The sequence below is a fragment of the Sturnira hondurensis genome, unplaced genomic scaffold (assembly GCF_014824575.4).
Source record: "Sturnira hondurensis isolate 20B ecotype Veracruz unplaced genomic scaffold, ASM1482457v3 Scaffold0017394, whole genome shotgun sequence".
NCBI classification, from domain to species: domain Eukaryota; kingdom Metazoa; phylum Chordata; class Mammalia; order Chiroptera; family Phyllostomidae; genus Sturnira; species Sturnira hondurensis.
The window spans coordinates 2,849,410-2,877,145 of NW_028090025.1; the positions used below are offsets into that span (position 1 = coordinate 2,849,410).

General features: G+C 34.4%; 1 protein-coding gene and 1 pseudogene across 2 annotated transcripts in view; one reads left to right on the forward strand and one right to left on the reverse strand.

Annotated features, from left to right (window-relative positions):
* The window catches only part of NALF1 (NALCN channel auxiliary factor 1), a 612,383-nt gene that overhangs the window by 218,712 nt on the left and 365,935 nt on the right, over positions 1–27,736 (forward strand). The window lies entirely within an intron of this gene.
* Positions 24,197–25,445, reverse strand: LOC119002027 (programmed cell death protein 10-like; annotated as a pseudogene).

A 27,736-nucleotide genomic window follows, 5' to 3' on the forward strand; every position in this document is an offset into this window, starting at 1 on the left:
CATTATTCTTGTTTTCAAAAATAGCATTCTAGAGTCAGTAGTCAAGTAATTAAGTCAGTTTATGCCTATTGATAAAGACATGAAATTTTCATAAAGTTATCTTTGTGTTTGATTATATGTCTAGAAGCTTTTATTCTTTAGTGTACATTATTAGTCTCAAAAAATTTAAGTCAGCTCCATGAGGCATTCATGAGAGACAGAAATAAAAGTAGAAAATACTTCTCTCAAGTAAATTTTATGAGGTAGACAGAAGGCCATAAATACAACTGCTATGTATAATAACAGATAAAACTATAAAGAATGTCCTAAGACATATGAAATTTAATTGGAAAACATTCACAGATAAAGGGCACAATAACCTTACTTCTTAATCCAAGGATAAATGTTTGTCATAGTAGTACTTCCTTGTCTCAATTTTCAGTAACCAGTACTGAAAATTAAACATGTTTAATAAATTATTTTATAGTAAAAACATTGATAATAATTTTAAAATGTGTATGCCATTTGTCATCCTATATAAAAACTAATCAGGGTTTGATCATTTGTTTAGTTTCTCTTAAGTAACAATTTGCAAATTGGTAGTATCACTTTAGACAATGGCTTCTTTCCTGAATTAGAAAAAAATTGTGACTGAAAAAATGTTCAAGATGTTACTTAAAACTTGATAGTATCTTATTTTAAAAGAGCATTCAGAATTACCTCAAGCAACTGAAAAAACTGTTACCTTTTGATATGCAAAATACTTGAGCAAACTTATTTTAGCTAATTATCTTTTCCATTTGCTACAAAGTTGTGAGAACATTGAATCAATACACCTTTTTAAAAAATTTTTTATTTACTTATCTTTAGAGGGGAAAGGAAAGAGAGAGGGAGTGAAATATCAATGTTTATGGTTGACTGTAGTGCGAACCCCTGCTGGGAACTGGCCTGAAACCCAGACAATGTGCCCTGACTGGGAATCAAACCACAATACTCTGGTTCGCAGGCCCATGCTCAATCCACTGAGCTACACCAGCCAGGGCTTCAATACACCTCTTAATAATGTGAAACACATTTTATGAAATGTTAAAATGGTAAAGCACTTCTCAGACATTTGTGGGACACAAAAGAAGATGAAGTAAAGGGTAGGATGCCTTGAATGAAATGTGTTAACTTTAACAATTTTGCCAGTGGCCTCAAATTTTAATTGAGGCCCACAAAACCACAAGAGATCAATTAGTATATTCACTTGATATTCTACTTGAAAAAAATAATGACATAAAAGGGTATTCTAGCCAAAGGAAAGTGGAGCTTGAGGGTGTATAATGTCCAATGCATGGAAAGGGTTTTGGGTTTTGCCTTAAATCTGCTACAATGCACTGCAAAAATGCAAAGTGAAGCAGTCTGTTGATTTATAACACCAAGTGATCAGAGCATGAATCTTAGCCGTCTTTTTAAATGAAATGCCTTGCTTTGGGAAGATGTCAAGTGTGTCTGTTACAAGGGTAGTAGGTCCTCATGATGATTTATTAAAAAACACGCAAACAAGCATAAAGGATCAATCATGTGGGGAAAGACAGTGTCTGTGCCACTAAAGTGATTTAAATCTGATTTGTCTGCTAGATTGTGCATTTTCAGAAATATGAGTGAATACTTTTACTTTCATAACATTTGTACATATAGGCATTACTGAGAAATTAAAGTATAATTACATTCGTTGGTTTTATATATATGTGTGTGTGTGTACATATAAACTTTTCTACTTTCAATGTAGATAAAAACCTTTAAAATTTCATTCCTGTTATTCGAATCAGCTGAGTTTCACAACAAATCCAAGATGATGACTACTCTAGAGTTTAAGAAAAATTAAGCCAACCCATGGAAGGTGTTCATATTCAGTGCATGCAAATTTGTACTTTTCCTCTAGAAAGTAAGACATTGTTAGAACTAAGCTGAGACTCAATAATAATAAAAAGGAGAAAGAAAACATAGAGTCTGTTTAGTAGGAAAATTTTCTAACTTTCTAGGTTCTTCTGGCTGAGCTAAGAATTAAATTGACATGGAACAGATTAACAAGAGAAAATCAGATTTAATTTTTTTATATGTGCACAACTCCATAAGAATATGAAACTTATGGGCCTTCAGGTAATCAAGGCTTATAGGCTCCTCAGCGCTAAGTAAGAGGGGTTAGGAATCTGGGATGTCAAAAAGGAAGAAAAATCATTTATAGGGAGATAGAGAAACAAGTGTTTGTTGTGCCATGCAGAGAAAATGAGGTACAGAAAGGACTTTAAACCAAAAGACTTGGCTGAGTTTCTCCAGTCTACTACACCTAAGTTTTATTTTTGATAGTTATCTCTGGTGGTAGTTCTCTTCTTGGGCCAGGCTCCATACCTAAATTCTTTTAGGCAGTTCAGGGGCAGATAAAAGCTCTTCCTGAATCTTTTGGGCCTTAATTGTCTTCAGCTCAAAATAATTCATGTGCCAAAGTGGCACATTCTGGGGTGACATGTTCTGAACCCCTACAAGCCTATAGTCGTGTTCTTTCTTAGTAGTGCTTTTATTTGATTCTTTGCTCCAAGCTGCTTTCTAAGTAGCATTTTTCTTTAAACCTCATGAGTAGGCTTTAAAATATAAGTTAACCAATTACACTCATGGGCTTATATGGAAGAGTGTGTCCTGGTTGCTGATATTCAAGCAGCTTCATGTAAAGAAAATCTAAGTACAAAAGAGAAAACATCCCCCTCGTCTGTGGTAAATAACACTGAAAAGAACATGGCTTTCTCTCTTGGACTCCATTATAAGCTTTTCTAATAATAATCATAAGGAGAAAAAAAACTCAAAAAGTCTGTTCATTTTCATAATACAGGATCTGATAAATTAGTGTGATGGAATCAAGCTGGTGCAATGCTCATTTCCTTTCATATGTTTTTTTGAAAACCAATCTCTAATTCCTGTGTCCCATGGGAAATAATAACACATTTTCTAGGTAATTAAAACTTTCTCAAGTTCAGTGGTACAGAGAGAAAAACTAGATTAGTTGGATTAGAAATATTTCAATAGGGGATAAATATTGTCTTCTCTTGGTTTTGATTACATTTTTATTGTGCCACATCATCTTGAAATTGACTCAAATTTTATAAAGAATTTTTCCTTGTAAGAACTTGTGGGGAAGCATGAGAAACTATATGTCACTCTGAAGTTAGTTAACTCAGCTTTTGAAATTTATCCTTGCAGAGGGTGTGGCAGAGAAAAGTAAAAAAGTAGAATGTGCCTTTGTTTATTTAATCACTTTCTCATTGTGTAGATTTTTTATTGTTTCTACATTTTAGTCATAAATAATAAAAGGAACAGCATTGCATATGAATCCTTTATAGCATTTGTGGTTGTGGTGGATTTATGAAAGTTAGAGCTCAGTATGTTTTTGAAGATTTTGACGTATCTTTCATCTCATTGATTATTTTTTTAAAATATTTTATTTATCTCTAGAGGGGAAGGGAAGGAGAGAAGGAGAGAAATATGAATGTATGGTTGCCTCTCATGAGTCCCCTGCGGGGAACTGGCCTGCAACCCAGGCATGTGCCCTGACTGGGAATCGAACCGCCATTGTGTGGTTTGCAGGCCCACGTTCAATCCACTGAGCTACACCAGCCAGGGCTCATTGATTATTAATGAAATCTGTCCACCATCCATTGCCGTTATTTTCCAATTTCATGTAGCACATAAGATTAACAAGCTTTTAAAAAGCCTTTTACAATCTGCATAGTGAATTCTTTTAAAATAGCTGCGATTGAACCAAATGAGTACTCTGTGTGTTGAGTGAACCCTTGTGCAATTTTTCTGCTTTGAATACGAAACCCCTCATGTATCATTCATGTACCAAATTGACTAAGTTGGTGTCTACATGGCAAAACAACCTGTCAGTTCAGAGAAAATAATCAGTCAAAACAGTTATTTGGTGTCAGGTAGGAATGAATTTTCTCTTTTCAACATGTTTTGTTGGTGTCATAGCTCAGATGAAAAAACACATTTATTCCAGAAATATTATCTTTTCTGGGAAACTATAACATTCCTCTCGTGTGAAAAAAGATGAACGATTGTATTAGGTAATGATGAAGAGGAAATGAATATTGGGGTTAAATGGAGCAAAAGAGACCTAATCATATTTTTTAGCATGTCATTTATAAACTTTGAATTCTTGGAAACATTGTGTACAGGCAACTTGGGCCTCAAATTCAATGCAGTGTTAACATGTGTAGAAAGGAAAGATGAGAAATGACAATGTTTTGCAATATCCCTAAGACACTTTCAAACCTTTTTGAAGCCTACTGCTCTAGGTATAATACCTTAACTAATAACTTTTACATTAAATACATTTGAAAGATTACTTAAGATGTAGCTAACTATTTGGAGGGGGTGATTCATATCTGTGTGCTGTTTTGCTAAATGCAAAGAAGTTGACATATTTTCTGAGTCATTAGTATGGTCTTCTTTTAGCCCTTATTATAAAAAGCATTGAACTATGTTGTTTTGTGGTTTTTTTTAAATTTCAAGTTACATTGCCTCTGGGTGAAAATGGATCTAATTTTGTACCTATACAAAGCTGCAAGTAGAGAGAGGTTAGGATCAAATTATCACACCCTAGTGAAAATTTATCTTTAAAGGCAAGAAAGAGTGACACTCTATGTGGGAGTTTTATGTCTATGCCATGATTGTTGGTAATTCTTCAGCATAAATGACTCTGGGATCCTGGTAGGCAGATAAAATTTTATGCACATGTGATTAAAATGCCTGTTGGGAAAAGCTGAGCATTATGCAGGATAAATTTATGTGTTCAAATTAGAGATTTGTGTGGAATGGACATTTTAATGATATTAATTTCTACAATTTCACCTCTAAGTGGAACCTAATGAAGGAAAGAAACAAACAAACAAAATGGAATCAGAGACATGGAAATAATAAACAGACTGACAATGGCCAAATGTGGGGAGGGGACAGAGGGATAATAGGAGAAAGAAAAGGAAGGGTCTAGTCAAGGAACATGTATAAAGGACCCGTGGACATGGACAACAGGTTGGGAATTGACTGAGGGAGTAGAAAGTTTGTGGGAGAGTAACAGGGGAAAGAAAATTGAGACAACTGTAATTGAACAACAAAATAAAATTAAAATGTTTCCTTTTTAAGAAAAAATAAGATAAAAAAGTAGATATTTGTAAAGGTCTATGGTTTAGTACATTTAAATGTGTTATTTTAACTGTGTCCTGAAAATATAACTTAACAGTTACCATGAAAATGTAGAACTGGAGCACCTCTTTCTCACCCTGCCTCCCTCTCCTCTCCTCCTTTACTGAGAAGAGGAATAGTGGTGATGGGGAGCCAGTGAAGAGTGTGATGATCAAAAGAGGAATTGAGGAGGGTTTGGGAGCTAAAGTTCAAAGGCCATAGATATTGTTATCTTCAATCTTACAATTTAACTATATCTGTCCTAAAATCCACTATTCAAATTTGTACAACAAAAATTAGAAAGAACCTAAGCAACCATCCGTAAACATCCACACATTGACATACTCTGCAGATATTTTTTTAAAAAGGACATTGGCCGTGGCTGGTGTAGCTCAGTGGATTGAGTGCGGGCCTGCAAACCACACGATCGCAGTTCTATTCCCAGTCAGGGCACATGCCTGGGTTGCAGGACAGTTCCCAGCAAGGGACACACCAGAGGCAACCATACATCGATATTTCTCTCCTTCTCTCCTTCCCTTCCCCTCTATAAATAAATAAATAATATTTAAAAACAAACAAAAATAATAATAATAAAAAGGACAATGATTGTGTTATAAAAAAAGAAAAAGGTCATTGATTACATAGATTATAAAATATCTCAGGATTGCTTAAATTTTGAAACAGTGCAGAGTATTGTGTTTAATATGCTACCTTTTTATGTAATAAATAGGGAAATGGAAGTGTTTGTCTGCATGTTTGTGTATGTGTGTGCCTGTGTTTGTATGTGGTTGCATGTGCATTTGTGTGTATGAAACAGTCTGGAAGGATGAGGTGAGAATGGTTTGGTGAGTGTAGAGATTGGAGACAACAGATATCAGAATAAGAGCAAGAATTTTTATTCCATAATTTATTGAATTGTTTTTGCTTTCTAAGTGATTGTGGATAAATTACTATTCAAAATAATAAAATTCACTTTAGAAAAGAGGTTTATGTCATTTAAAAAATTATATTAAAACAAATAATAACTTACTTGTATTATACTGTAATACAGTATTATCTATATTACAGTTTATACACTATAAACTATATAAAACAGTGTTATCCTGTTTTCTCCTAGAACTAAAGATCGAGGAGAGTCTGATATCTTAAGAATTTTAACTAAGAAACTGCAGGATATTATGGGAGGCAAGTGTTATAATAAATAATTTGAATCTTAAGAGCTTTAATTATTGTCTCTTATATTTTTCCCAACAGCCACATATAATATATATTTACATTTGTATAAACCACAAAATGGCTTAATGGTAGAGTGTTAGATAGTAAATAAGACAAAATTTGCATACTGTCTCTACCACTTTCTTATAATTGCCCTTAGATAATGCACTAATATTTCTGAACCTGTAGTTCTTTGTTTTAAAATGAGTATGATTATTCCACTTAACACTGAATTGTTTTTTTCATCAAGGAGTCAGTCCTGTGACATTAAAAAACCTTTTACAAATGGTGAAGCCCAATGTAAATGGAAATTGGTGGTATTTGGTTGTTTTATTATACAACTAGGTGGTAGTTGTGATTCAATCAACCAAACCTATGTGTTGACTGACATACTAGTCGCATCCCTATATATGTTTTCATTTGTTGTCTTGCTTTGAAATGCTTTTGCATGTCATTTTCTCTTCATCTAGAAAATACATTCTCATCCTTTGACTCAAACTGATTTGTCTTTCTATTCCCTGATCAAATATTGTATAGTCCAATAAGTCTCTTCTAGTTAATGTTGTATTCTTTGTGTAGCCTTGTTATTTGCTTAATTAATGAATACATATTTATGACCATGTACTGTGTTTGAGAATTCTCAAGAGATAGGGGAGCACAGTGAACAACTTTATCTTACTTTTTTTACTCCACAGCAAGTTTGCCCTAGCTCCACATTTCTATAAAGGTTTTGTGCAGTTGACTAAAACTATGGATAAAACAGAAAAAAACATGGTGCAGATATTACATTTACTTATATTTAATTTAAGACTTTGGAATATTTTTGCACTTAAAATTCTTAAGCATTCAAAACATTTCTAAGAATAACTTCAGAGATAAAGCTCAAAGGGAATTAAATTATTTTCTGATAACTTTACCCCATTCCAAAGCTTGGAAATGTTTTATTTGTGAATAATATAGACCTTCAACTTAAATATATGATTGTACATAAAAACAATATTCTCATGAAAAAATGCATATAAAGAAAAATTGTGCACTGTGTGTGTGTTTCTTTGAATACAGACTAAAATGGAACTTATGACAGGAGATACTGAAATAGTCAAAAATTTATAAACTCTCTCACTTGAATTTGAGAGAAAGACTAATCCTAGATAATACAAAGTTGACTATGTGTTTGTGATTTATAATTTATGCTATCTCTGCATTCTCAGGAGGCAGCTCTAGGTCCGGGGATTCAAATCATCTTGATCAAGCTTGGAGCAAAGCCCAATTCATTCTAAAAAGCCTGTCCTTGGCAACAGTGGTAACCTATTACTGAAGGTTTTTTTCTTTTCACTTAAAAATAATTTATTAAAAAATTTTTCTATCTCTACTGAGATATAATTGACATAACATTGTGTAAAGTCAAGGCACATAATGTGTTGATTTGATATACTTAACTATTGCAAAATTATTATCACCATAGTATTAGCTAATATCTGCATCATAAGCACCATTTTTTGTATGATGAGAACATTTAAGATCTATTATTCTAGCAACTTTCAAGTGTATAGTACAATCTGAACCCCAGTCATCATGCTGCACATTAGATCCTGAGAACATGTTCCTCTTACACCTGGGAGAGTGTGTCCTGTCACCAACATCTCTCCTTTTCTTCCACCCCAGCAGCCAACATTCTACTTTCTAATCCTATGAGTGCAGCTTTTTTGCTTCCACATTTACATCATATCACAGTTTTTGTCTTTGTTATAGTGGCATAATGTACATTTTGCTGCTCAAATCAGGATTATTTGATGATTTCTACAATTTTGCATGGTGTCATGAGTCTGTTTTTTAGGTAAACATGGCCTCGCATCAATGTGTTTTTCTCATTTTGATGGAAAACCACTGGAGATGACATCAATCATTCCCAATTTCACTGGTACGACAAGTTTCCATAATAGTTTCTAAAATTATTCCCTATAGAGTATACTGTCTAAAGAATAAAAAATATATAAGAAAATAATGATTTAACCTGAATTCAATCAGAAATGGAACAGTTTCTGTTGGAGAATAGTGATGTGTTTATTGACCAATCAATGATATTCCACCCAGGCAGATGGATTTGTGAATCCCTGGGGTGAAGGCAACCCCGGGGATTTATATAGTACATACTTCTCTTTTCTGTCACTTACCTCTGAGTTGACCAGAAGAAATTTATCAGAGATAGAGGATCAGTGAAATAAAATAATTAATTTTGGAAAAAAATTTCTCATGGGCATATTTCAGATATCATTCCATGAATCATAGCATCATCTTTTATGTAGAGGACAATTTTATTCCCGGTTACACATGGTGGGAAAACTTTCGGAGCAAAGAAGGGGATAGAAGCTTAGATGCCTAGGTTCTTCAGGGTATCACTTGGATTAGAACCTCAGGGATTTGATTCCAATGTGATGTCTGTTTAGGTGCCAAGAGCCTCGTCTAGGCCCTCGTTACAGATTGGTTCAGTGGAGTAATGTATCTCAGTTTTTCTCATGGATTTTGAGGGTTTGGTATTTGTAGGGGGTGACAAGTCAGAACTCCAGGCACTATATTCAAGAATGCCTGGGTTTTAAATGTATATTGTCCCTGTGGAGCAAGAATAGAAGCAGAAAGTAATATCCTAACAACTATAAGGCAGGAAAAACAACAACAACAATGCAGCCATTTGAAAGTGAGAGCCTGCCAGCAGTAGCACCCAATGGGGACAGCAGAAAACCTGATTGAAAACCGGATTATCCTTTGCTAGGACTGTGCTGTTGATGACTCAACAATCCTCTCTTTGTAATCTGATGTCTGTCTGGCTTAGCTTAAAAGTTCACTAAACTGGATTCTTTTACCACCGTTTCTCTTGGTTCACAGCTTCTTAATAGAGATTAGACAGTTAAGCATTGTCACTGATAAAAGTTATATGCCCTCAGGGTCCTACATATTTTTTAACCTTAGGAATCTTAATAATACTGGAAAATATTTATTAAGGCAAGAAATACAATAAGAAAATATTCTTATTGACCTCAAAATATGCAAACTACCTCACAGTGGACTGCTGTGTTAACACTAATTTAAGACGGGAAGAATCCGATGACATTGCAGGGACAGTTAAGATGCTCAGATGTAATTACTAACTTGAAGATCAAACAGAACACCACATTCCTTTCATGATGGGATGGGTCTGCAGAAAAACTTCCAAGATCATGAGTTGGTCTGATCTTAATCTCATATTCTACTTGGCAGAACTATTTGGTAGTTCTCTGGGACTACTAGTGAGGTATATGTATTTAAACTCACAGTAAACTAGGTAAAATAAAGGCTCTGATTGACATGGAATGACATGAGCCCTCCCTAATGAAGTTGAGAAAGCAAGAGAGAGAGAGATGATCTATAGGAGAGAGTGAGCATGAGAAAAAAAAAAGGATTACTTCCAGAACTGTGGAATAAATTTTCTCTTCAGATAAACCAAAGACACTTTGAAATACTTAGAATCACACAGGAATGATGACTAATTAGCTGAAAGGAAGCTTTGAATTTGTATAGGCAAGTGTCCATGATGCCTTCCATGTAGAGAAAGTTCCATATTTCTCTACCACCTGGTCCTGTGGGAATGAAATATTAAATAGAAATATGGCTGAGTTAGAAATACGCTTCATAGTTAGGCATTGACATATTTGGTATAATTTGTTGGTTGGGTGTCATCGTGTACTAAATACATACATCAATTGCCATTTTATACTCTTAACTGGCCAAAGAGCAGACGTGGAAAAAAATCATTCTTACCAGGTTCTTACTGCTGTGGCAAAGTCATTCTGTGCAATAGTATCAGAAACTTCTGGCCATCTGCCAGAAAATCCGCAGATGGGGAAGACATCTTGTAGTTAATAAAGCTGAGAAATGTGGCAGATAAAGGGTCTAGCTGGGGAAGAATCTTGTTAAAGATTTCTGAACATTCAGTTATAGGATTGCAGGACTGGAGCCTTTTTTGTTCCTCTTAGAATTTCTAGATGACACATACAATAAGAGATTATCCTGTCTCATTCAAATAGTAGGACATTATTCCCCACACAGATTATTGCTGTTAGTGTCTGATAGCCCTTTGTGGCTCAGGTATGGATAACTTTGAATATCAAAGGTTTTTCCCAGTTAATCAAATCATCATCATACTTTTGGAGTCCTCTGGCTCATCACCAAATTGTGATTTCAATGTATACTTTGGACTTCAATAATAAGCTTCTTGTCTAAGGATTGGTGTTTTTTTTTCTATTCTGGAGGGGTTTTTGGGGAACAGATTTATTTCAAACATCGCAATTAAGGATTATTCACTTTTAAAGTTCCTAAAAAGCCAATTGGAAAATGCCAGGAAAAAAAAATGTTCGGCTGACTTTTGCCAGATTACTTAATAATAAACACACAGAAAGAAGGATACCAGTTTCTTTCCAACTCTCTAACTATTTATGATATGGGAAAAAGACAAGAAAATAGAATGCCCAGGCATTAGAGACTCTGCAATCTTGATATTGGCCTCCTCTGGGAAAAAAAATAGCTTTGGCTACTGCTATTTTGGTTAAACCTTGGCATGGTTACATTTTATGTCTAAATTATACCCACTAAGAATAAGAAGAGCTTCATTCTTGCCCCAGATCTGGCATTAACTCGTTGTTTACCTTGAGGCAAGCCACTTAGCAAGTCACTCATTCAAGGGAGTTAAATGGCAAGACTTGACAATCCCTGAGTGCCTCCTAGTTCAAATAGTTTGTGATTTTCTATAAAACTGGAATTTATTAGACAATACATACTTTTTATCTTTACAAGTTTGGCTTTAGTAAAATGTTATATGTTTGGTCATGATCTAATAAAAAAAGTACATTATGCAAAAGATTTTACATTCTGAGGCAGCCCATTCTGAATTTTCTGTTATAAAGCAACATTTCTTCCAAAATCCACATTGATCACCAAGGTTCATGAGGGACATTGTTTTGCTGCGAGGTAATGAAATACCTAATGATGGAGTACTGCTTCTGGCATCCGTCCAGATATCAGATGAAGAGAATTTTCTAGAGTAACAATACTAGGAATAAGGAGGAAGGGACAGGTGTTAAGAAGTATTTAGAGCGAACAAGAGGATCACGGTTCGATTCCCAGTCAGGGCACAAGCTTGGGTTGCAGGCCACTTCCCGGCAGGGACACACGATACATTGTGTGTCCTCGGCAGAGGCAACCATACATTGATATTTCTCTCCCTCTCTCCTTCCCTTCCCCTCTAAAGATAAATAAAGAAAATCTTTAAAAAAAGAAGTATTTAGAATTAAATTAGCAAGGCTTTGCCATTGTTGCCACATCTTTTTTAGCTCATGTCCAAACTGTCAATACTGTTTCCTTCTCGCCCCAGAAACTCCAGTCTTCAGACTTCCTCCCCATAATCCTGACACAGGTGAAGTCCACCGGTCAGGCCTACAAAATGAGTCTCAAGTCCAGCCACTCTCCTCTCTCTGCTGCCAGCATCCTGGGCTTTCTACTGTCATTTCTTTTACTTGGGACAGCTGCAAAGCATTCAAAGTTGTCTCTGCTCTTCCACTCTTGTCTGGACCCTAATTCATTTCCACACAATGACCAAATGATCGTTTTAACATATAAATTAGAGTATGTCACACTTCCATTTAAAACTCAAGGATATAATTTAGAGTAAAGACCCTTATGACAAAACATGACCCAATAGCCCTATGACCCAATGGCTCAATGATCCAATGGCCCACAAAACTCCAGCCTCTACCTTCCTTTGCCTTCCTTTACAATGTTTGGCCCACATTGTAAATGTCTGGTTTCTTCTGGCTTAATTTAATCTCAGCTGTTGCATCCTTTCTTCAAAGAGGCTTTACCTCATTGTTTTACTTTACACCCTGTTGTATTTCCTACCTTAGCATCTTATTTATGTGTTCTGCAGCACTTTTCCAACTGTCAGTAGCTTTTATTATATTTGTGTTCTTTTTTTTATTATTTGCTTGATGAGAGCAAGGATTGTGCTTGTCATATTCATTGGGGGAATATTCTAATAAGTATGTGTTGAATGAAAGAATAAATAAATAAACAAAATGCATCCATCAGTTTAGTTTAGTTGCTTGCACCAAGCACTACTAAGAATGAGATACAGCAAAATTTTGACGAGGGAAGGTAATCACAAAAATCCTGGATCATGTAAATTATTCAGAGTGGCAAGCTATAGGCAATGCAGGAAACAGGAAAACACCAGGGACCAGGATGTTGTGGGAATGCTAAAAAGAAAAATGAAAGAGGTAAATGAAAGCAATATCAGGACACCTAAAACAAGTACCTACTCCCATCCACATAGTTTTGCTGTTTCAGTGAACTTCTTTCCATTTGTCACTCTTGTGCCGCTTTACTTAACAGACTGTCCTGCCTTGCCTTACTTTTTTAATAAAAAAATTTGGCACTGTTCTCATTTTTTGCCTTCTGTAACCCAGGGAGGTCCCTAGGCTCACTCTTAGCTACTCCTCTTTATTGGAGCTCTTTTTGACATTCCATTCATCATCCACTGAGGTGATGGTCAAACTGTTGTTAATTCTTATATCATATTCAGGTAAATAAAGCCAAAATGTTTATCTGCTTCTGATAAGTTGCTATTCAAACAGCTTGTCATTGGAAGCATTTTGTTTTTCCTTATTGATGCAAAGAGAAAAACTATAGAATCCTTTTACAGAATGAGTGTAACTAATGGTTCCCTAATAAAACTGTTCAATGTAATCAAAGAATTGTAAATGAAGTGATTCCTTTCATTGGGAATTTTTTAAAAAGCTTCATATCATAGAGTATACCTGTATTGCTTCCTGAAATGGAAGACCGGTCTTTTCAAATTGTCATGGTTAAATTTAGAGAGAAATAAATATGTTCTAATTTAAAGAAGCAAGATTTAAAATGTAAAATGCCTAATATTTTTATTTGGATTATTAAATCCCATGACAAATTGCATGTATCTGTCATGAATTTACCTTGCTAAATGTGCACTTATCATATGTACTGGAGAAATCCTATTTTGTATATATGGGTTGCATTTCTATATTAAAATCATTCTTAAGAAGGATTGAGTTGACTGCTGCACACTTAAAAAAACAATAATTGCTCTGTAACAGTTTTTCATTTCCCCATACCTTGATGTTTTATTTCCATATTTTTATCTGTGGGTGGCATCTGACTGCAAACCCAGCTTTATTGCAGTCCAGAAAAAAGAGAGCACAACAAAGTGCTCTTGGAATTGCTTTTGCTGGCCGTGCCCAACCCACTATAGTTGGGAGTTCCAGACAGTGAGGCATCAGCTTGTCCTTTTACTTCTCTCACTATTCCTGATGACCCAGGGAACTGTATGTCTTCTCATATGAAAGCTTGTCTGGCATTTGTTCTACAAAGGAGGGATGAAATAGCAGCTACTGACATTTGCTTTGGACTAAAGGAAGAAAGAGTAAGCATTCAGAAGGCTTCCCTGGATTCTGTTTCAAAACTAATTTGTATTTTTTTTTAATTTTAACATTTTTTATCAAAAAGAAAAGGAGATTGGTGGTTTTGAATGAGATTCTTTTAAAAAATCTGATTATGATACTTGTGACAACAAAAAGTTTAACACTTGTTCAGCAAAAACTGGCTACACTGCCCTTGCGTTATCATTAAGAGGGATAGGATCATGTGACTGGAAGACTTCTCACAAAGAACAGGCAAATTGTCAAGTACATTGAAAGAAATCAGTTCTTAAAAAGCAGGTGCCCCCTTGAAACCTAAGCATGTGTATATGTTTTAGAATTTTAATGTTAACATCCAATTTTTCATTTCCTATTCTGATAAACTTTTATTTTAAAAACAGATTTTTATGTTCCAGAAAGTGTGCGTGTACACACACACACAGGAATTAATTTTCACATTGCTGCTTTACCTTCCTGAGGAGCATAGAAATTCCATGAGACAGCAGCTGTCATTTATTGAGCATCTACCATGTGAGAGGCACTTTAGATTCATTTTCCTCATACTCACAACAGTCGTAGGGAGGCAAGGATTGCAAAATGCTTGCTTTGGGGCTTTTTAATACACATGTGAGTTTAAATAGTAGGAAGCATATTTTTTCTCAAAATGTGCATTTTGTCTGCAGTGTAGATGGGAATGAAGAATTCTGTTTTTAGGGTACATCAGGAAATCTGTTGGAGATTTGACTATTGAGTAGTAAAATTCAAACATCCCCAGGTTGTATCTATCTCATGGTAGAGTATGATTTGAATGATGCAGCCTGGATGGGTCTCCATGTGTTTCTGGAAGGAATTAGCTGGTGGATCAGAAGTGAGACATTAGCTGCACAGCATAGCAGTAAGTTATCTGCTAAAAAGTTATTGAAATGTTTCAATAACTTTCTTCAACTGAAATGTTTCACTGTGTAGAGGGGATATTTCCCAACAGCAATGACTCCATCTACTCTGCAGAAACATCCTTGTCTAGCTCTCTAGAAACACACTGTATGGGAAATAAAACATCTTTTCAGGCCTGGGGACAATCGCAGTGTCGTACACATATGCGTGGAAATTTTCAAGAAAGGCCAAGTTAGTATACTTCCTTTACTATTAACAGAGTCTTATTTTCTTAATAAATCATTTTTGTCCATGACAGCCATGACAAAAGCACCCATAGCAAAAGCAAATAGATGGGAATATTAAAAATAAAAACATGATAATATACAACAGAGTAATAGGCTTAATAATTAGTGTATTGTTGAAACTGTTTTAAATTTACACAGGCAAGTCTTGACTCAATTAACAGGGGAGGTTGAAGAATGCCTTTAGTACCTTTAGGAACAGTTGGTTATGATATGTCCAGTTAAGTTGGAAAGGGAGCAGATAGATATGTTCCGCAGTTAATGCCATGAACTGTAATAGCTTAAAACATTTTGCTAGAAGAGAAGCACATCAAGTTCTTAGAATTTTGATTTAAGAAAAACACATGATACTGCTAGATGTGGTTATATGAAATTTTGACCTTTTCACAAATGAAAGTCATACTTTGAACAACATCTTCAAAATTGTCCTCTAAAGGGTAACAGGGCAAGGCAGCTTAGAGTCTGTCTCTGGAGACAACTGTGCTTAAACTCCAAAACCCAGTCATCCTGTGACCTTGTGCAAATTATGAATTGCCTTGGTTTTCTCATCTGGAGATAGAAACAATTACTGTATCTAATTTAGAGTATACTGTAAAAGAAGACAAGATTGCATGTAAAGTGCTTAGCATAGGGTCTGGCACATAGAAAGCATTCAGAAAGGAAAAGTCATTCTATCTGTAAAATATCAATAACCTGACAGTCATTGAAAAGTTAACATTGTCTTTGCTTGTTACCTGTTGTATGTATGTGGGTATTATATTGAAACTATCATATTTCGAGAAAAACTTAAATTTGATTGCTGGGTACCTTTCTTCTAATTGTCATTGTACTCTTAACCTTGAATGTCATGGTGATTTTCTTATCTATATTAATTTCTCGAGAGACAAGTTTCCTACAGCTTCTTAAGAAGAGGTAAGAATTTGATTTGTTACTATTAATCATCAGGTGATAAGCACCTGAGACAATGGTCTACAGTTTTTGTGATTGCATCTCATAAGATAAGATGGTCTCATTGAGAAAGAATGTATTATATTGGAATTAGGCTATGTAATAGGAAAATCTTAAAAGTTATTTAAATTTTCTTATGTGTACACAATTAGTATTTTTATCATCTATTTAATTATCTATGGATTTAATGACTACCTGCAAGTATGTAGATATAATTACCCTAAATGGTACTATACAACTTATTTAAATAAAGAAAACAAAATATATTTGTTAGATTTCTCTTTATAAACTTTTAATAATTAGCATTTTTAGCTTCTTGTCCTATTGTAGCAGTTAAAATTAACATGTGAAGACAGGATAGGAAAAAACAAAAGCAAGAGCACTTAAAATCATGTTCAACCTTATTACTAATTTGGAAATTAATTTAAAGTAAAATAAATAATAAAATGGCATTATATTAATTGGATTTACGAAAATTTAAATATCTGGCAATGGCAAGTATTTTCTGGGATGTGGAAAGATGGGAAGTCAAACTGCTGGAGGGGGTAAAAAATTGGGGGAGTATGGCAATGAGGGGGGACAAATTACATCAGATCAAAAATGAAAAGAAAAATAAGCTGCAGTTAGTAAGTATGATAATGGATAGGAAGGATGCTATCTCTGATAGGGTGGTCAATATCTCTATAAAGTGATGTTTGATTAATGACCTGAATGAAGTGGGGGAGTAAACTCTGCAGTAATGTGGAGGAAGAAGATCCTATGAAGAAAGACGAGCACATACCAAAGCATGTGTATTAGAGAAGTCATTGTTTGCAATTTCTTACTAGAAGGAAAGAAAGTAGAAAATAGAATTTCTGTGTTGCTTATATAGATAAGACTGAAGAAGGAGCATTCTTAAGATAAGGATGATTAAGTATTGTTTTTTGGCATCTTAAGTATGACATGCACATCAGGTACCCAGAGTATTATGTTGTATTTTTCTGGGCAATTATATATGTATATATATGAAGATCGTGCTCCAGAGGAATGTTGCAGAATAGAAGTTTGGAAACTTCTCTCTATTCATTGCTTTAAAACTATGGGAGGGAGGGGGGAGGATGGGGGGTGGGATGGGATGGGAGTAATAGACTGAAAACTGTACTTGAAAAATAATTAAATAAAAAAATTAAAAAAAAAACAAATAAAACTATGGGACTGACCAGGATTATTGGAAATGTGAATATAAAATTTTAAGGGCTGAGCTTTGGGTTACTTAAATATTTAAAGATTGGAAGACTAGAAGATAAAGCAAAAAGATAATAAAATTTGTTATAAAGATAAAAGCAGAGATCCAAGAGTTGTTGGTGCATACAATACAAAAATAATTAAAAATGAAATTACATTAAAGAAAACTTTGCATGTGTGTGCCTATAAAGCACTATCTGGACAGATAGCAAAAGATTAACATTAGTTATCACAATCTAGGTGATACGACATCAGGTTCTGGATTTATTTTTTCTTTTATTTTTTACTATATTGTTGATTTTTTGAAAATAATAATGTATTATTTTTACAATGAGCAACAAAAGCTTTTTTCATGAAAAATATCAGGCAGGTTTTTCATAGTCTCAGTATAAATTTTTACTGTTGTTTACCATTGTATTGAACTACCTAACATTGACTATTTTTCTTTTGTAAACTTCCATAATTTTTCCCTAGAAACAAGCCATTGGCACAAATCAATACCCTTTATGTTACCTCTGTTATTTATAAGAACAAAAGCCCTGGCAAAAAGAAATTTTCATGGGTGTGAGATTGATGGTTTCAGTTGGACCTTAAATATACAAACTAAAATTCAAGTACTTTCACTGTATTTATGTGAAAAAAAATTGAGAATGAATGGTATAGGGGATGGAGCACTAGATAAGAGAAATTACTGTAGAAGGTTCCTAATCTTGTGCCAGGTACATGATTTAAACTATCTTTGCCTTATTTTCTCTCATCTACATGTGCAGGAGTGCCGTGTGTGTTTATGAATGTGTGAGTGTGTTTTGCATTAGTTACACATTACACAGGTCACAAGGCATGAAGGCAATTATTGGGTTGGCCAAAAGTCTGTTTACTTTTTTCTGTAAAGTAAGACACATTTTTCATTTTCACCAGTAGCTTTATTGATTTGGATATTTTGAGTATGTCGACTATCTTGCTGACAGCATTGATTGTTCTCAATTAATGCGTTGATTTGATTGCTATCAACTTTAACTGGTCCACCCAACCGTGGAGCATCATCCAGCGGGAAATCTCCAGCACGAAACTTTGCAAACCTCTTGTGACACATTCAATCAATCACGGGGCCTTCTCCATACACTGCACAAATCTCTTCTTTGTGTGTTTCAGTTATGTTTTTACCTTTCTTGAAATAACAAAGCATAGTAAGCTGAAAATGTTGCTGATTTTCTTCCATCTTCAATATTAAAATGGCTACACAAAAATTCACCAACTGTGATAAGCTTTGTTTAAATGTATGCCGATGTGACAGCTGTCACAATACAATCTAATGAAATTGTTTTGAATAAAATTAAAGAAAACTAAGTGCTATTAGAGCCATCTTATAGAAAAAGCAATAATTGCTGCTTTTTGTTAGTATCTTTTATAAAAAGGAGACTTTTTCAAGGATTGACTTGAAGAGTCTGTTCACTTTATCTAGAAGTGCACATCTAAAATCTGAAAGAGTGAATATGATAAGTAGCTCCCTCAACATATATAAAATATCATTTAAGTTTAATCTCAATTTAAAAATAGATCAAAATACCTTTAGCAAATGCCAGGTTGAAGCAGGGCAAATAGGGTAACATACCTTAGAAAAACAAATCTTCATTGTTTAAGTGATGGGAGATAACTTCACAAAGTTCAACTTCTTAAAAGAACATGCATGATGTCTTTCCCTAAGATAAGTATAACATTGAGCATAACGAAAATTACCTTTTCTTATGAGGATGTATTTAAACTTCTTCAGATTTAATATAACATGGTCATTCTCCAGACGTGAGGTTGACAAAAACCTTAATATTGCAAAACGTTTATGCATGACATCTGTGATCTTATATGTGCCTAGATGCTTTCTCTCTTAGTCTACTCCTCCTCCATGAAGATTTCTTCTCTATTGCCGTCAGAGCCTGATTCCTCTCACACAGGTGTACCACATCTATATGCACACACACTGGGTTTTAGCAGTTTTCCCCCTACAGTCTTTAACATTATTCTTTTTATTCATCATCTCAGTGGCTAATAGCCAAATATCTAACCTGAAGCCACAGAAATACTTTAAAAAAAGGAACAGAAAAGCTGGTGTGTGCACTGTACTAATAATGAGGGGAAGTTTTCCAAAATTGATTGCAGACCAGTTATCTGACCATCTATAGAGTAGGGCTTCCTTACTGTTAGTGTTAAAATATGTCAAGTTTTTTAAAGTTCAATGTTTTCATTTTTTTTGGAATTGTTCAGTGTTTCCTCTCACACACCGCTTATGGTCAGACACAATGATGCATGTAATAGCTATTTCACACTGGACATGTTAACCAGAGTTTTGCAGTTATCTTCTTAAGAAGAATTAACTGGCAGATATTGAGATTAGAAAGCATGCATTAGAAATAAATCTAGTTTTCTTATATAAAAATAAAATGGGCAGTGGGACTATACTTATTTAGTACCAACTATTTTGTGTTGTCATGAAATAGAGTTAGTGAAGATGGTGGGCTATGGAAAGCATAAATATACAGGCAATAATAGAAAGATGTTCCTTGGTAGTCCATGGCTATTTTTAAAAAGATTTTATGTATTGATTATTTTTAGGTATAAGGGGAGGGAGCAGGAAAGAGAGGGAGAAAAACATCAATGTGTGGCTGCCTTATGTGATCCCCCTACTGGGGACCTGGCCTGCAACCCAGGCATGTGCACTGACTGGAAATTGAACTGGTGACCCTTTGATTTGCAGGCTGGTGCTCAATTCACTGAGCCACACCAGCCAGGGCTCCATGGCTATTTTTAATGCATTTGATAAAAAATACAAGAGGGCCCTTTTAAGATTTTTAATATACTAAAGTTTGTGGGAAAGAAAGAAAAATGTTCTAATTTTTTTCTTATTGTTTAGAATGTTTTGTGCAACAGTAATTTTTCTTAGGGCCACATTATGTTCTCATTATGTTCTAGACTTGATGTACTCCAATGACAAGGAAACATTTTACGCTGGTTATTAGCAAAGTAATGATTTTAAAATGACAAGGTTGAAGTTTGATTTGAAAACGCTGAAGGATTTCTGTTCCCTTTACTATGACACCAAAACACTTCAGGGACACAAGTGGCGGTCTTGGTGGCTCATGTGCCTGGGATGTTTCTTTTAAATCTCAGTGTTACTTTCTGGAACATCTAACATTTGAAATTATATCATTGTAAAAGATGATAAGATAGTGTCCTGAAAGCATACAAAATTTTGATACTTACTTTTTCATTTTTTGCAAAGATTTTCTAGGTTTTAACAGAGTTGTTACTAGGAAAGCACCAGTTCAGTAAATTCTTTATGAGGGAAGCAACAATATTAATTTTACTTTTATTTTCCAACTTACAGAGCTAATTGTCATAGTTGAATTTTGAATCACTCAAATAATGTTATATTTTTATGCTTTAAAATACATTTATATCAATATATGCAATTATTTTGGTTATGATTTTCATTTCTCCTCTCATAAGTTAAACTGTAATGGGTAAAATTTTTAGAATTACTTAAATGGCAATATGTAGGATTCTTTGATAACATACCAAATTGATTAATTTAGGAGAAAGTACAGGGAAGTACACAAAGAAAAAAGAGACTGGAAGATGAGAGATTGGTTGTATTAAAACCACAAAATGATTGACTCTAACCTTGACCACTCCAATGAAAATTGTTACTCATATGTCACTGCATTTACTCAAGCTATGGGGGGGAAAGAGGTTCTGGAGTATTTTCATCCATTCCCCACTTCATACTCTGTTCCATCTTATTCAGTTCCTTTCATATTTAATATGAAGTATAACTATTTTTTACATTTTCTATCTTTTATTAGAACATTTAAATCATCATTAGTATTTTAAAGAGGTTTTGTACTTAACCAACTCTCCTAAATGTTTCACAAAAATAGTCGTCTGTGTACCTATATTTTCATTACATAAAGAGTACTTGGGAACCACTGAGATATTGAATTACCTTGATGGGGTCTGTTGTTATTCTCACTCTCAGTAGCTCCATTAGGCATTTGGCCCACTGGTTGGTCTGTTTCCTCTTAGCTACTAGTCAGTTTCACATTTACACATTATTTCTGTCAATAAGTTTTATAATAGTCTTTGTAAACTCTACCATGAAGTTTATAACAGTTCAATAATTGTATCTTAGAAAGTAGTCACACGTACCCTATGACTTCATAGTTTTATCAGTCAAATCTCACTCACATACAGGGGTTTCCAGGTGTCTGTAAGGTAAATGCATATTAGAGAAGGTGGCAGTGGAAGGTTGGGGAATGTGATGGAGCAGGTGAGTTACGAAACTGCATATGAAGAAAGTACTTGGGTTCATTTATATTGTCAATGTGACAAAACAAACATAGCCTAACTGGGAACTCAATTGCCGATTTAAAGTGATATCCATGTACTGCTACTGAGAGAGAAATCCAACGCTGATGGATGTATAAATGGTAATAGAAACATGTCAGGGGTGGTTTAGGCTTCTTTTTATCCTCTGAGAAGGACTCCACATATTTTAAATAATAATTTTTTGTTTAAAATATTTCTTTGCTATCACCAAATATACAGAATATTTAGCTGTGTTGTGTACTGTAGTAAACCAGGAAACCACTTTTTTCTTATGATCAATATAAATAAGGGTGGCTTACTTATTTTAAAATTAATAGTCTATAATTCAAAAAACTACTTTTTTTCAATGAAAGAACAGACTATTTAGTACATGATATTTAAGACAATAAAAGGACACACAGTATAATGATTATCCTGAATGTCATACTTAACACTAGTTTTCCAAAACAACTGTAAGGTATTTTGGAAATTGAGAGGTTAATGAACTCATTTATGTCTCCTAAAAGAAACAAGTCACATAAGTAAAGTCACATAAGTAGTATTTCACCTTAAAAGCCAGATGCTGAATGTTGTAATTTTTGTGGAATTGTTACCATTTAAAATTTTTAAGTTTTATTCTTTACATGACAAATAATGATCAAACATTTTTTACCTAGCTGCTTGTTAGTATTTTTCATATGAATATTTGTTAATACAGTGTTTGAAGGCTATTATATAATTAAAATTTTGATGTGATCTCGAGTGTCTTTCTTGTCAACAGAGAACAAGACTAGAAAGAACATTTAATTCCATTCATGTAAAAACTAAAGATTACCCTGTTAACTGTACAAGTGGAAGTGCCTAGCTGTTCTCCACTACCCACCTTCAGCTGCGGTGTCAGTGATCCAGCAGGTCTAGATATGTTATCTGCTTGGCCATCCCGACTGACAACTTTTAACAAATATTGCATACCCACTCACAGCATATAATCACTGACTCAGGAGAATTTTTAAAAAATCAGGCAATCAGAGAAGAAACTGGTTTACTAGATAATCTACTTCCTTAATCAGTATCTAATTATACATGAATTGTTGTTTTGGAAATATTTTATTTTACTGTTTCATTTTACAATTGCAGCCTAATTACACAGAATTCAGAGACATTTATATTAAGTGTTATGAAACTATGTGATAGCAATTGTGTTCTAATAACAACAATTTACTGTTTAGGGTGAATGCTAGTTTTTCTCCACCTCACTGGAAAAGGAATGTCTTGGAGAGGTCACTTGCTCTCAAGCCATTGAAATGGCTTAACTATTATAGTAAATTCATAAAGCAAAATTTTAAAACTTCCAAAGTCTTAACTAAACATGTTATTCACTTAATGCACTTGTAAAATTACACAATGTTTAGGGAATTGTTTTCTTAAATGAATTTATAATAATAGAAAAGATTTTAATTGATATTTAGTCAAAAACAACCAAAAGTCAGACAGAATTTTTTTAACTCCTTCTATAATCTGGAAAAGTCACCAAAAGTTAATGCTGGTGAAAATAATGCATATAAATTTGTCTTTATCTTGATTTTCCTAACCACTACTAGTGAGACAATATTCATTAAAAAGTTAAAAGGTAGGAAAAGGGAAATACTTTGGTAATTCACAAATTGACATTTGATTCTTGATTTCTTTTTTTTTAGTTCAACATTTAAAATCTTTATAAAAGGCAAACTTTGATCTTTCCTTTATTTCATAACTGAAAAATGAAAATGCTCAACATGAATATTTGGTACATAATTTCCTTAAAACTATATATATATAAAGAGTGTATAGTATTATCAGCACTCACGACAATTTCAAACCAACTAGCACTGGTGTAGCTTCAAATCACTATTAGTTGTGGCTATTTTGGAGAAAAAAGGTACAAAGCTTATTAGGGCCTAGCACACAAGAAAGACTTTATTTTGCATAGTTATAGAGTTCGAAAGTGGCATCGTAGTCTAAAGACACTACAAATTGCCATCTCTCTCATATGTATCTTAAAGCACACTGGAAAAATATTCGGTACCCTATGTATAATAACTAAAAAAATACTTCCATTGGCTATTTTTGCCCAGAGTGATTAAAGACCCTCCCAATTTTATTTGTGCTACTTTATTATCTGATAAACTGCTAATAAGTTCCCATTAGTAGTTCTTTAGATATTAACCCAAGTAGCTCTGGTCTTTTGATTATATATATATATGTATATATTATATATATATATATATCTTTTGATTATATATATATATTCACACATATATGCATCCATTTTTCAAGTAAAGAAAGGTTTAACAGATATAAACTATTTATTGAATATTTGCCACCCAATATTGTTAAACACATTATCTTGCATCACATTGCTTTCAAGTTAAAATGTCAGAAACAAACAGCAATATTTACAATTCTTTTAAGGAATGTTATATAATGACACATTAAGGCGTGAATTCTTCTGGCTTATAATTCTTAAAAGAATGATAATAGCAAAAGTGATGCAAAATCTTCACTGTGAATTATGATTAAGCTACATTTCACAAAAATATGGTTTAATCCCATTCAACATCCTGGATTAGATCCCTTCAGGAGGGACTGATAATTTATACAGTCAAACTTTAAAATTTACAGATAAAGGCAGTCCAGTACTGCCACTGAGAAGTACATCTCTCAACATATACAACTTTCAGGCCACAGTTTTGAAGGTCTGAAGTATCAAGTTTGTTTGATAAATTAGTCGGTTGGCACTTATGAACACATTTATTGCCTTGCCATCTTTAAAATAAGTTTTAAGAGTACCACTGAAACTTTTGGAATACTTCACAAATTCTTTCTTTTGGTGTTAAAGTGCCCTGTGGTTCTGGTATTGATGTTTCTTGAAGACATTCACTGTATCAAGAAGCTCTTTTATTGCACTAGCTATATCCTTGATTGTCTGCAGAAACCTTGCTCTGTCATTGATCTCATGGGCGATCTTACTGAGGATTTGTTTAAGTGCTCATGTCTTTTCATTCAGGTCCTGGAATTCTGGCTCTGGTCGTTCAGTCATATACTCTTGTACACCATCAGTGGCCATTCGAAGGAGGGACTCTGTGAAGTTAACTTCTACACTTTTCTTCTCAAAAATTTTCATAATGATGTCTTGTGTGAGTCCTGGATTTTCTTTTTCAGCCTTTTTTTTTCATTTTCTTTTTTTAAAATTTAATTATTTTTCAAGTACAGTTTTCTGTCTATTACTCCCATCCTACCCCACCCCCCGTGCTCCGCCCTCCCTCCCATTTCCACCCTTCTCAGTTGTTGTCTGTGTATCCTTTATATAGGTTCCTCTAAATCCCTTCCCTATTTCCCCTGAAATTCCCTCCCCTCTTCCCTCTGGTCACTGTCAGCCTGATCTCTGTTTCAGTGTCTTTGGTTATCTTTTGCTTGCTTGTTTGTTTTGTTGTTTAGATTCCTGTTAAAGGTGAGATCATATGGTATTTGTCCTTCAACACCTGGCTTATTTCACTCAGCATAATGCTTTCCAGTTCCATCCATGATGTTGCAAAAAGTAGGAGCTCCTTCTTTCTTTCTGTGGTGTAGAATTCCATTGTGTATATGTACCATGGTTTTTTGATCCATTCATTTACTGATGGGCACCTAGGTTAATGAAAGCTGCTGTCAGTGTCTGAGCTGCAGACAGGTTTGCTCGTTCTTGCTCATTAAACACTGGATACATGACTGCATAGAGGGGCATAGAAACCATGAAAGTGGTCTCAGCTTCATTCTTCATCTCTTCCATTGTCATCCTCACTCAAAGGCCAATGACAGCAGGAAAAGCAGTGCTAAAATGCAGCAAAATCTTCATTCACTGTGGTATTTCTTTTGTGTGTGTGTGATAAAAGAATAGGGCATAAAAGATATACTGACTGGCTGCTGAGGCACTGACTTCACTTCACACCTTGGAGCCCTCTTCAGCTTCTATCGGTTCACTCTGGCGACGCTGGTAGGACCCCTGATTCTTGATTTCTTGAGAATTCATTAATATGCTACCAGCCCCCCCCTCCACAAAAATAATTAGAAAAGCTGTGAACAAAAATAATGGTTCAAAATATCTTGGCAGTAACCTGTTCCTACTTTCTTTCCTGAATATTTTAGGAAAATTTTTAATTAAAATGAATTGTAATTAAATTACTTTGGGCATAAATGTACCTTGGCTTTTGATTAAGTTGATAATTTTAGTATCTTTAACTGTCTAATCTATTTCTTAAAATGACATTGTTATGATATTGCCATTTATGGAGGTTTACATGCATTTAAAGATTTGGCTCTTTCTCTTTTTCTCATTACTCCTGGAAAATATGATTGATTCAATTTTATACACATGCAGAATGGCATCAACATGGTGCCAAGTATAATCCATTCAGAAAAAAAATTAAAAGGACATTTCTTTTTCTGCTGCAGACAAAATTTTGCAGATGTAGAAATGAAAAGTTCTAAGGCTGTGTGCCAGAGATTGTTCAAGGGAAATTTACTTACGTTGTTTTCCCTTTTCTACTCACAAATAGCAGGTTTAGAAATACCAAAACAACCTTCATCAAAACAATATAATGAGCAAAGTGTTTCCTTAATGACTGCACTCTCTCTTCCACTTGTGTATCCAAACTATTATATCTTGGGTCCCTTTTTCATGCCCAATTAATTGGGGCCTGTCTTATTTTTTCAAATGTACTTAATTGGTTCAGTTATCTGGGGCTTTCCTTGTGGCCTCTAGACATCTAAGGCTGTCATGGTCATGCTTCTCAAATCACTCTCCACATCTTGTAACATATCCGTGTATTACCCTGTGTCAAATTGCATCTAGTTAGAGACTCAAAATTGCCTGAAGTGATATGGACCATTAACTAATTTGATAAGCTAATTTCTGTTAAGGCTCTTTGGACCTTAATCCTCAGCCAAAATTTATGGCAATTGTGGCCTACCACTGACACTTTGCTTTTGGAAGCTCTTGGATGATATCACCGTGATAACAAAGGAGGAAGTTTATGAAGTACCCATTTCATGTGAGCAATGTGGAAACAGCCCTTGATGGGTGGCTATGATAGCTTAATTAAATAAATCTCTGTGAATAAAGACTCTTGTTAAAGCAAGAAAATCTTTACAAGCCATTCAATCATGCATTTATCCATTCATTCATTTATTCAACACATCTTATGGTGCAGACCCTGAAGAAAGGAGTACAGACATTGTATCCTCATGTGGCTTACAGTCTAGCAGGAATGCACTCAGGTGACAGAAATCTATGTACTGTAACTGGTGTCTGTTTGACTCTCTCCCGGCCCAGTTGGAAGTAAAAATAGGCACAATAGAGCTAATGGCAATAATGATAAAACTTAGTATTGACTAGGAGCTCTACGCATACCTCCCATTTATCCCTAGGCAAGCTGTGACAAAACCTGAACCTAAGACAGTCATTTTATTCACTTTTTTTTATCACCTTGACAGTCCCTTTCTCTTCATATTGGGTGGAAATGCATCACTTTTTTCAGATTCATTTATACAACTGCCTCCTTTTATCCATTCTTACTCACATTTCTTCTTACCCCTCTTCTGAAAAGTGACAGTAATATTTGAAATTTTATTTTCTCTACAGAGAAATAGGGATTAAAAAAAAAAACAAAATACAATTGAAATAGGGAAAGGTTACCCTGGAAGATATATATCAAAATTATGTGTAGTTTGTAAGTTGGTAAATTTATCTTCCTAAGAGAGTGATTCTGACTTTTGCACTGTGTAGTGTTTGGTACCTTTGTTTCCAAAGCATCTGCATGTAGTTGAGAAATTATCCTCAATCCCTGCAATTCATATGTAGAAGTGTTTATCTGTTTTGTTGAATGTCTGTGTGTCCCTCACCCTCTTCCTACTCTCCTGAACCTCAAAGCCATGAGGAAGCATGTTAACTTTCAATAGCTTCAACTATCCAGGCACTGTACAACACTCTGGGCATAATTTAGGTAGTTCTATCATTGTTACCTAAGAGCAAGGGCAGGTATTATTAAGCACAGGTCCCCATATTAGTGATACGTTTAGGACTTCAGTTTCACTTGAAGATTTCATGAGATT